This window comes from Cupressus sempervirens, chromosome 10, assembly GCF_028749045.1.
Source record: "Cupressus sempervirens isolate cs-2001-9-10 chromosome 10, ASM2874904v1, whole genome shotgun sequence".
Classification (NCBI taxonomy): Eukaryota; Viridiplantae; Streptophyta; class Pinopsida; order Cupressales; family Cupressaceae; genus Cupressus; species Cupressus sempervirens.
In genome coordinates, this window is record NC_143127.1 from 707915689 (window position 1) to 707928330 (window position 12642).

Consider the following 12642-nt stretch of genomic DNA (forward strand, 5'->3'; position numbering starts at 1 on the left):
AGGGAGTATCCTTTCAATGGAATAACTAGTGTGAAGAATCTTTCCAACAACTCAAAGATTATCTTCTACATCCACCAGTTTTAATGGCTCTTATTCTAGGAAAACCATTCATTCTATAAATATCTGCTAAAGATATAACACTAGGAGCTCTCTTAACACAAAATGATAAACAAGGAAGAGAGCAATCCATATGCTACATTAGTAGAACACTTGTCAGGTATGAACTAAATTATTCACTCATTGAATGAACTTGTCTTGCTATTGTCTTTGTAGCCTAAAAGCTAAGACATTACATGCTCCATGAGAAAACAATGCTTGTCTCTAAGATTGACCCACTAAAGTATCTCCTAAGTAGGACTACTCTCATAGGATGCTTAGCCAAATGGGTCACGATCCTTAGTGAATTTGACATAGAATATGTAGAAAAAAAGGCAATCAAAGGGCAAATGATAGCTGATCAATTAGTAAAAGCACCTATGATAGATGATCATCCCATGTTGATAGACTTTCTGGATCAAGCCATATTTAACATGGATATAGCTAATAAATGGAAACTTTACTTTGATGAATCACATACAAGAAATGGTTCAAGAGCTGGCATTATGTTTATCACTCCCCAAGGAGACATAATCCCCAAGTCATATAGGATAGCATTCCATTGTACAAACAACATAGCAGAGTATGAGGCAATGATCATAGGACTCAAGATAGCTATCTAATGGAACATTCAACATTTACAAGTTTTTGGTGATTCCCAATTGGTCGTCCACCAAGTCAATGATGACTATGAAATCAAAGGTGATAAGTTAATGCCTTACAAGTATATGGTAGACTTCCTTAAATATAAATTTGTCACTATCTCTTTTCATCAACTACCAAGAATACACAATAAAAAAGCAAATACTATGGCTACCATCACTTCTATGATTGATATGCCTGAAAATGTGGAATGTTGTGAGTTCCTTTTTGAGAAACTTTTGATTCCAGCATTTGGACTCCCTCAATCTGATTTTGTGTGAAAAATTATTGGTCCTAATTCTCCTTGGTATCAAGACATTTATGATTACCTACATGCCCAAATCCTACCACTCGATTTATCCAAAAATGAATGCCGAGCCTTTATCCACCAAGCTGCTAGATACATCATCATAGGTGTCACCCTTTATAAGAGATCCTTTGACCAAATCCTTCTTAGATGCCTTGACTCGCAAGAAGCTGAAACTACCTTACACAAGGTTCACAAAGGTATATGTGGAGGTCATTTCAATGGTCTAAGTGTAGCCAAGAAACTTATCAGAGCTGGATACTATTGTCCAACCATGGAACAAAATGCCCATGATTTTGCCAAAACATGTCATAAGTGCTAGATACATAGCAATTTGATCCATGTACTAGCACAAGAATTACAATCAGTCATATCTCCATGGCCCTTTTCACAATGGACATTTGATCTTATTGGAGCTATTTCTCCTCCTTTCTCTAATAGTCATAAGTTCATTATCACATCAATAGAATATTTTACGAAGTGGGTTGAAGCTATCCCTCTGACTTTTACCACTGGAAAATAGATTTCAAGGTTTATTTTAAACTACATCATATGTTGGTATGGAGTACCCTTGGTTATTATTACTGAACATGGTAGTTCCTTTCAAAACAAAAATGTGGACAAGATTTCTGAGAAGTACAACATATACCATGGATATTCTAGTATTTACCATCCACATGGAAATGGCTAAGCAGAAGCATCTAATAAGACTATTGTTAAGATTCTCCAAAAGACTGTCAATGATCCTGGTTGAGACTGGCACCTACAACTAAATCTAGTTCTTTGGGCCTACCAAACAAGTGGGCATGCTCCAACTGGTGCAACACCATACTCTCTTGTCTATGGCACTAAGGCCAGACTTCCTATTGAAGTTAAAATTCCATTATAGAGAGTATCTCTACAAGATGTCGTTGATGATGAAAACTACAAAATATATAGAATCCATGAATTGGAAATGCTTGATGAATGAAGACAAGCTGCCTTGACACATCTGCAAGCTTACCAAAATTGACTCAAACAGAGCTATAACAAGAAAGTTTGAGGTTGTCAATTTGAGATCGATGATCTAGTCCTGAAGATGAACTACAAGACTCAATAACATAGAGAAAAACAAGGCAAATTTGAACCAAATTGGGAAGGACCTTATGTAGTTACAACATCATTTGGGTCTAGAGTATATTAGCTTGCAACTCCAGAGGGTGAACCACTACCCATGCCCATCAATAGAATGCATCTTCACAAGTACTACACTTGATTCTATCTAAAAGTCCTGAAAAAAAATCAAAAAACTTGAAAAAAGTCTTAAAAAATATCAAAAAAATAGCAAAAAGTCATGAAAAAATAAAAGAAAAAAGTGAAAAAGTTCATGAAAATTTGGATGCCTTGATGAAAACTTGGCAAATAGGCATCTTGGCATGAAAATGTGAGTCAAGAGAAATTTTTGTCCAAAAGAGAAAACCTGGCAAACAGGTGCTTTGGGCAAGTACCATGGTGAAAACATGGCAAACAGGGACCATGTGTAATTAGTTGTTGCTCCTCCATCTATCAAGATTCCATCTGTTTTTTTCCCCTTTTGTCATTTTGGGATCATATCCTTCATATTGCAAGACATCCCTAGTCCTTGATCATGGCCCATGAACTAGTTAATGTCCATTGTTATTTTACTTAAAGCATCACTAGTCTGTACATACTTTGTCATTGGCCTTTGTACATAGTCTGCGTCTTGTCTGGGGGCATATTACCTACATGGTGCATGAGTTTGAACTTGAATTGGGGGCATGCCTCTAAGCACATCTTGTCCATTGGAATTATTACATATCAGATTAGAGCTAACCGTTAAAGTCCTTTATGATCCTTAAAAATCCTAAAAATTCAAAAGTGATCCTTAAAAAAAAATCCTAAAAAATTGAATATGATCCTAAAATATTTTGGAAATTCTCAAGACTATGCTAGGTTATTAAGAGGGGAGGGGTGAATCAGTAACCTCAAAAACTTTACCAAATTTAGATCTTAATTGCAATAATCCAATAACTATTTAATTCATTAAATCAGATCTAATTACATGTATAGGAAACTAAAAACATAAAAAATTCATGGCACTTGAACATAATAATTTGGTGACCCAAAAACCTTCCAAATAGAAAGTAAAATTGGGGTGGGGATGATACGTACAAAAATTCAATACTGCAACATAAAGTTGGCCTGTTAAGGCTTAGAATGATCACTTCTAATGATCTTCCCTATTAGGAGCAATTAGGACTGCTAGGTCCACCTTGTTAGAGGATTTACAAACATACAATGAAGTATGCACTTAGTAAATGGATTTTACAAAAGATTGTTAATTCTACCTTGTTAGAGGATTTGGACTGGTTCACCTGTTAGAATGAAATAGTAGATATTTGACTTACAACTTGATTTTTTGAGAGAGATTCTTTGAAGTACTAATCACCTTTATGTGATGGATATGACTCTATCGCTCCTTTGCTAATATGGCCTTACAATATACTTTGCTACTAATTCACATTCGCATGCCTTCTTCCTTTTTCTCATGCACACTTTCATATATTCATGCATATACATCTTGGATATGATACAATACATCACATATATATCAATCCAATTTACAAAATTACAAAGTCAGCCAATGTACAAGTTAACACCAATATTACAAAGTTGGCTCAAATGGAGACACTCGAGTTCTAAAGACTAACTTGGTGAAGTTTTGATACACAACATCCACTGTCATTACTCGGCATCGTCATGCATTCGGTAGAAGTAGAAGCTCGATCCATACTAATCATCTCAGAGTAGTCTTGAACTCAGTCTGCACTGGTGACTTAGTTGATATTGTGTAACTTGGTAGAAATTGAATTATTCATTTACCATGACTTCACTCAGTAAACACTAATCATCACATAGCTTGGTTAACACTAACTTCACTTCACATGAACTTTTAGCTCGGTTTGAATTGTGAAGCTTGGTAACCACTGAACTACTTAGGTTGAACTGCTAGACTTCACACCACCTAATTCTACTTGGTTTGAACTATTGCACTTCTCACTAACTGAATTCACTTGGTAACCACTGGAATGCTCAATAGGAATTGTAAAGCTCGATGGCTACTGCATTACATGGAAAAAATTGTAGACTGTTCAATGAGCTCGATAACCATACAAAATCTGAATAAGTGTTGTCACTAATAACAAACTTGACTTAATGTCAACAATCTCCCCCTTTGGCATTAGTGACAAAAACGCTTATCATCCAAAACTTATATACATCATAGTGTGATACTGGCTCGGTGTGGTATACTATTTTTAAGATTTTTCAAAATTTGTCTTTGTAAGTATATACAATATACTATATTTGCAAATTCTATACTTTCCTTTCCTTTGCATTATTCTCCCCCATACAATATACATACTAGTATCTTTCCCCATATATACATATAGTCTGTCATATATATACATATTGTTTCTCCCCCCTTTTTGACAATAATGCCAAAGATTTATTCAAAACTTATTTATACAGAGACACCAATGTAAGAAAGAAAATCAAATTATACCTTAAGTATGAGTGCTAAAGTCTTATCCCAATTTTCTTGCAAAACTTTGCACGTATGTAGATAAATTTGCACTTTTGTAGAGAGTTCTATCATGTGATCTACAATGGAGAAGTTATTGTCATGCATCAATGTTTTTGAGTAAACAATGTGCTTCTACATTGTATCCATGATGGGAAAGAATATGATTTTCATGTGATGTGTAGAGCTTGAACTAGGGTCAAGTTGCAACTGCTATGTACTAGCCTTCAGATCTCCATCAATCTTTGTCATTTTTATCTTTATTTCTTTTGTGAACTTGGTAACATTACATAATTTTCCAAAAAGTGATGTTATATTTTTGCAAGAGTTTTCAAGATTGGTCAAAATTGAGGAAAGCCCTACTTGCTGGATGGCAATTTGTTGAGCAATGTGCTCAAGCACTTTGTTATCAAATTTCTTCTCTACTTTCTCAATCAATTTGTCTTGACCACTTGAGTCCTGATTAAATTTCTAGACTACCTCTTCCAATTGAAAACAAATGTGTTGAGAAGTATCAACTTCAATACCTATCACCTCTATCAAAATATTCTTAGCATCTTCTATGATTTTATATTCTATGTCTCTTTCCTCTCTCAATTTCTTCTATTTTGCTTTCTTTTGGAGGAGTTGACTAGCTATTTGCATTTGATCTATAGTGGACTTATCAAAATCCCACTTTGGAATCTCAATCTCTTCATCTAGGTCAATGTCCTCTTTCTCCTTTCTACTCAAAAATCTTGTACTTGGTTGAGCCTTAGGTTTAACTGCCTTTGTACTTATTGCCTTAGAATCTGGAATGGAAACAATAGTAGAGATAGTAGGACTAGTTGTGAAAACTGAGTACCAACAGAAGGAATACTGACTGGTATGCTTACTGAATCCAAAACTGAAGTACTTATAGAAGTATCCAAAGCTATAGAAAACAAAACTGTAGAATCCAAAATTGTAGAACTTGAAACTGTACTTATAGCTGAAGAACACAAAATTGTAGAACATGTTATACTTATTGCTGATGATGTTGACTCAAGAGCTAAAGAAAAGGGAGGCTACAATTCGATAGATGAAGTGGTAGACACTTGTACTAGTGATGTGTTGAGCTATGAGGGAGCAAAGAGTGATTGGACATTTGATGTATCTGCTGTGGTCACAATCAAACTTGTTGAAGCTATCTCCATAAATGATGTAGCTGCTGATTTTCTTGGAAAGTGAGGAAGTGAGGCAATGAATGTGGCTACTATCTTTATAGGATTAGTCTACTCATCATCTCCTTTGTCTTTCTTAGTAGCTTCTTCCTCTTTATCTTCTTCAACTTCTTCATTGTCAAACTGTATTGGCTCAGAGTATGTTTCTTCTTCCTCATCATCACTGTCATCATCCTTGACTTCTATTGGGAAGTCACTTTGTTTATGCAAATGATAAACATTCTTCCACATACCTGTGGCATTCCTAACTACATGCTCTATATCCTTTAACAAAATTAAACAAGTATTAAATCTAAGAGTCATCTTGTCTTCATTTTTCTTCATAGACTCTTTTACCTCAGCATTTGTGATGCTTAGTAACAACTGCCTCAGGGTTTGTTCATAGATATCTCTTGCTATCTACGTAGGTAAGTCCCATCTTGGCTTTAACTTCTCTAGTAGTTCATTAGAGATCTGAGAGGCTATCTGATCAGGGGAATACTTCCATTTGCCCATCTTGGTTAGCACCAATTCTTCAACCTATTTCTTCTCAGCCTTTGTCCTGGTCTCATACTTTAATGATTTGAAATTGGTTATTCCTACACCTTCTTCCAATTGTTTTAGTTTTTCTTGGAAGGTGGGAGGAGGCTTACTAAACACAACTTTATTGCCTTTCTTCCTAGATCTCTTGGTAAACACTACAGTGGATGGCTTGGGTGGCTTGGTGATGATCACCTTGCCTTTCTTCTTCACTAGCTCTTCTTCCTTTTTTGACTCTTCTTCATCCTCTACTTCATCATCATCTTCTCCCTTACCCTCAGTCAACATAAGAGGTGTGCTAGTTTTGAGTTTTTCCATTCTCTTCTTGCCTTTGTTAACTGCTTGATTTCAAGATTTATTCTTTCCTTGGCCTCATCATATATTCCAAAGTGTGGTACCTTTGGATCAACATGTTCGTTTATCAAGGCTTCAATTATGTCATTTGCTTTATCAATGTTCACCTCATCGGGAAGAAATTTTACCCATACAACTCTGGATTTCACTGCCTGAATGTAGACTTTGTCACTGTCTACCATGAAACAAACATCGTCTTTGTAATCTTCAACCAATTTCCTAGGAATCTGGAATCTATTATTCATCTTCTCCTTGAAGACATCAAAGTAGTTATCCATTATGCTAACAAAATTCTCACCCATTTTTGCAATATACTCATTAATTTGATACAAAATTGACACATCCTTTCTCCATACAACTGTACCTTTAGAAGGGAAAAACTTTGAATGACTTTACTACAAATTCCACTCAAAATCACTTGATCACTCTACAATTTGCTCAATTGTAATACACTTAAATTTTTTGATGAAAAATGAATTTGATTTCCTGCCTTTTGATAATACTTTTCCATTAATGCTTGGTATGAAGGTAGCTGAAATGACATCATTATGTGTGATAGGCTATCATCCACACTAATACATTTGGAGTGAAATTGCGACGACGAGCAAATGTTATGTGTTTTTGGCTTTTTTTTCTTCAATTATAACCTGACAACGTCACAATTGTGACGCTAACAGGATATAAGAAAAAAAAAAAAAAAAAAATGTTGCTCATTTGGGATCAGATTTGCCCGAATCGTCGATTGAGACTGGACTAAAATATAGATCAGTTTTCCTGTTGAGTTTCTGTTCCTCCTCTCTTGTGTAAAATGATCTGAGATTTTCTAACTTAAGCAGTCGAATGATGGAAAAATCTACAATATCCAGTTTCGGCTATCTAATATTGCTCCATGCCTTCGCTAAATATTATTTTCTTTTGCTTCCTACAGCAACTAGGTCTACGGTATAAGAGGCAGATGACAATGGGATTTTGGTAAAGGTGAACGGGATTGCCCAATTTGGTGTTCAAATTCGAAGTATACCTAGGTATGAATTTTAGATCTATGTTGTAAGGATGGACTCCGCATTTATAATTAATCGCCGTGACTACTTGTTCAGGGTGTTATTAGAGTGCTTACATTTAAAAGTCCAGGTTTTAGGGTTTATCTCTGTTTGAAAGTTCTCAATTTGTGAATGGTTGAATTGAAATATTCCCCCGTCATCACCTGCATCAATGTATCATCAGACCAGGCTTCTATCTCAGAATATTGTCATGGGCTGTGTACTCATCTAGAGATGCATATCGTTAAATTTATAAAGTATTATGTTTGTAGTTTATAATGATAGCTTCATCTGCTTCTGCACTAGGATTTAAGTTAAGATTAACTTGCCAATTCCTTTTTGTTTTGTTAGTTCAATTTTCAATAATCTATGGGTGGATGAGCCTTTACATGCGGTTGAGTCCAATTGAGTTTTTATCAGCAATCTAGGAAGATTATCCAAATTCTACTTTTTTAATCTGTGAAATGAGGGTTAAAAGGGTCCCTAGCCTGTCGAAAAGGACCATAATCTTTCACAAAGATAAAAAGGCATCCATTTATACTTTTCTTTTCATTTTTTTATAATAGAGATTCTTCGACCCACTTTCCTGTTCAAGAAAGGGACAAAAAGAACTTTTGTTGTGAGGGGCAAACCCCATTATATCTGGCCTATAGATTTTCCTTGCTGCTTGAATAAGCTTCCACATACAGTTCTTTATTTATTTATTTCATTTTAATAAATTATGCATTTTTGAGTGCTCGATTTGACTACTCAATCACTTTCCAAAACTATAAGCAAAGATATTATGCATTACCTATCGTTGGTCTAGCTTATCGGCATAGATCACAAATTAAAATAAATGCTACGACTCACAATTCATAATAATTTCATTAAGAATGTTAAATTAAAATATTAAACTATTTTTTTTGCATATAAACAAATATCTATCATTTCATTCAAGAATGACAAATTGACATTGAAGGAGTATTTATGGTAGTTTTGGTGTGCTGTATGGTAAATCTCAACTTCATGTTTGATATAACCTATAAATTTCTATATATTTATGATTTTGTATAGATGAACCCAAGGCATAGCCAATTGCTCCTCAATTTTTTCCTTTTGCCTTATTGTTGTACTGTACACATGATCCAAAATCCGCTTCTTATTTGCATTTTAGGTTTCGGCCATATGATCTATCCAAAGTTTTCTTTCTGATGAGAACTTTGTTAAAGTAACAATCTCCTCATCAGGTTTTCTGACATGGTGTAGATGGAGAATGGGCTAGATTTTGCAAGTTTGGGTTAGGGGATGGGGAGGAGATTTAGCATGAAGCCTGGACATAGATGTTAGAATATAAGAAACATAAGAAAGAACCTTATTTGATACCAAACTGAATCTTAAAAACCTAGGAAAACTGTCACTGTGATAGTGAATAGCAGAATTCCTTTATTTATTTCTTTTCTTGATACATTCGCTACTCCCTTGACTACTACTCTTGTGTCTTATAAAGACCTTACTTTTCTAGACTTTTCCCCATCTAATTGACTCATAAAACTAAACCAAAGACCCCTTGGTCGCCAACTGTCCCTCATAACTATCACATGACAGTAACAAACACTTTTTTAACAACACTCATGATTTGTTTTGTTATCCTTCGTGACAAGGACTTATAAAACCTTGTTTTTAATTCCTAGGGACTTCTAAAAGACTTTTAAAACAACCTTCACACCCCTATAATCTCAACTAACCCATTCAAGCCTTATTTGGCTTATGTTGCCAACATTGGCAATTTACAAGATCTTGCACTTTTAGTGCATTTTACACCAATTAGAGGCTTATTACATTATGTAAACAATATTATTCATTTCCATCAACCTATAACTCTTCCTAGGACACTCTAGGACTTCAAATTACTTCACAATGACCCCTTACATCACATTGCCTATTCTTGGCAATACATTACAATTTGACAACTTTATGAAATTCCTTACATTTTAATGGCTTCAATAGCCATAAACCATCATCAAATGACTTGACATGTCTTCATTAGGCATTGATTTCCCTTGGTACCTTCATGGTTTCCTTCATGACTCCTGGTGTACCCTGTAGGTTCATGTGTCCTTTGGGTGCGCCTGCACCATTGTACCACTCCACTAGATATGCTTCCTACATCAGCCTTGTTTTTATCTTCAACAATTACATCTCAAGCAATAGTTGTTAATGTTTGCTGTGAATCATTATCCAGTTGAGCATCAGTGATGCTAACTCCCCAAGCCTGTTGAGAACTTTGTTCTGGCATTGGTGCATCATAAATATTAACTACAGATGGCTGTTGAGAATTTTGATCCAAGTTTGTGGACGTTTGATTTAAATTTTCTATCATTTCTTTAGAGGGCAAGACAAATTCTAGCTGTCCCTATCTAACTATTTCATTTCTTCAATATGCCCTATGGATGACCATTTCATTTATTCAATATGCTTATGGATGTCCCTATCTAACTATATATCTTTTAATTGCATATAATAACTAATTTATGTGTTTTTTCATGACTATGTTTGACTCATATAATTGTGATCTCTCTAGCACTATGATGTCGTTTAATAAGTCTTGCTAAAGCTTGTAAATTTTGTTCCTTTTACCATGTCATGCAATATGTCTTTCCTTGTAGCTTATATGTTTTGAAATTGCTGTTAGGCCTTGTAGCTTGTATAATTTGATTGCTAGAGAGCTTCTACAGCTAAGAAAGAAGGCCGTTGCACGAGTTATAACAACGCTCTCGGGTATGAAAATTGTATATTTTTTAATCTAATGTATATTTTAACTAGAATTTTAGCTTATATGTTTTGAAATTGCTTTTAGTGGCTTAATGTTGTAAGGTCTCTTGAAATAAGACCTTTACGCAGTTGGTCAAAGTTTTACAAATAATCTTATCCACAAATTTGCCTAGAGTAATTGACTGAATGTTATAAAAGGTAGTTGGGTTAAATGTCTCAGGAATAAACTCAAAGAAAGTATTTTTAAAGTATTAAAGTATTTAGGTAGGTCTAAGAAGATTTGTGTACTTTCGACAATTTTTCTTAGTTTGTGAAAGTTGTAGACCAAAGTTTTCATAGCCCAATTTTTGCTTCCTGCGAAGAATGATCATGTCAGATAATATAAGTGAAGAACAAAATAGGGAGACAATCGATAGATTGTGGTCCAACTTGAAAAGAAAAGGTGATGGAAAATGTTATTGTCCTTGCAAAATTTGTAAGGGCTTAAACTGTAGAAAATTGCTAATCAAAATAGTTAAGAGACATTGTAGGGAGAATGGTCACATTGAAGGGGGCATGACTATCATCCACTGGTAAGTTGTTCATTATATCATTTTAAAAATTTATATACATATGAAATCACTTGATGATTAGTTGATGATCATGGTTTATTTATGTTAATCAATTTTATATAGGTTGATCTCCCCAGGGAAGTACATGATATGAACCACAACAATCCAAAGAATATGGTTTTCGAAGTGGAGGAACATGGAGGTGCGAATATCCAAGGTGACGATAATGATCCCATGGAAGATGACAATCACGCGCTAGAAAACACAAGTGAAGATGAAGGTATAAATACATTGATCCATGACACATTTAGTCCAAGTGTATCTGATCATGATGATGATGATAGCCTCGATGTATCTATACTTGAGAAGGCATACAAGCCCCTATACAAAGACTCCCAAACAACTCTTCTCTCTGCTGTATTGTTGTTGTTGAACTTGAAGGTTATGAATGGTTTATCCAACATAACAATGTCACGCATGTTAAGGTATGTCATATATGTCTTTATAGTTAACAAAGGGTGAACAATGTACCACTAATATTGTTTATATTAACAACTTATATTTTTTGCTGTAGATTGATAGGCATGTTTCTGTTACCACCATCAAATATTCTACCTCGCTCATATCGAGAATTATCTACTATTATGAAAGATATTGGAATGGAGTATGAAGCAATACATGCTTGTCCCAATGATCATATTATATATTATAAAGAACATGAATTTGCAACACAATGCCTTGTATGTCATACAAGTAGATATTGAATAGATCGACTAACAAAAAAAGTGCCTCAAAAGGTTCTTCGTTACATCCCCATTATGCCATAGATGCGACAATTATTCAGGTGTAGTAGCTTGGCTCAATTTATGGATTATCATGCACGCAATAGAAGTCGAGATGACATTATTCGAATCCCTATGGATGGTTCGACATTTATGCACATAGAGGAAAAGTGGCAACACTTCAAAGAAGAACCTCATAATCTTAGGCTTTCATTGGTAGCAGACAGTGTCAATCCATTTGGAGAGATGAGATTTGTTTACTTGGTGTGGCCTATTTTTGTTATCAACAATAACATTCCTCCATGGATGTCAATAAAGAGGGAGCACATTATGTTGGCAATGATTGTTCCAGGTATCTTATCATTTGATAGTTATTAATTTACATGTACTTACAAATCTTGCAGTAAAATGGTCACAATAATTAAGTAATGTTACTGTTCATTCAAGTATTTAAATATCAAGTAAAAGATATGAATGTATATATTGAGCCTCTTATCGACGAGTTGGTAGAGTTATGGAATGGTGTCACTATGTATGACGTGTCTAGACCAATAGGACAAAGACAATTTCAATTCCATGCAATACTTGCATGGACAATACATGATGCCCCAGGGCTAACACATTTTTGTGGTATGTTATAGTGAATTCAAGTTGCGCACAATAATTCTAATTATAAAAATCAACATATTTAATAATCCAATTATATCATTATCTTGTAAGTCTTCAAACAAAGGGAAAATTTGCATGTCCAGTTTGTGGTCCAAAGATGAAATCTCATCATTCAAAAAGTTTAGGAAAGTAGGTGTTTGATG

At 34.6% G+C, this 12642-nt stretch overlaps 1 pseudogene across 1 annotated transcript in view; it reads left to right on the forward strand.

Annotated features, from left to right (window-relative positions):
* The first annotated feature begins 10370 nt into the window (after nt 1-10370).
* LOC149535782 (uncharacterized) overlaps nt 10371-12642 on the forward strand; it is a 44672-nt pseudogene continuing 42400 nt past the window's right edge. The window contains exons 1-2 of the transcript XR_016357621.1: nt 10371-11069; nt 11172-11328. The product of XR_016357621.1 is annotated as an uncharacterized LOC149535782 (transcript). The remainder of the gene's footprint in view (nt 11070-11171; nt 11329-12642) is intronic.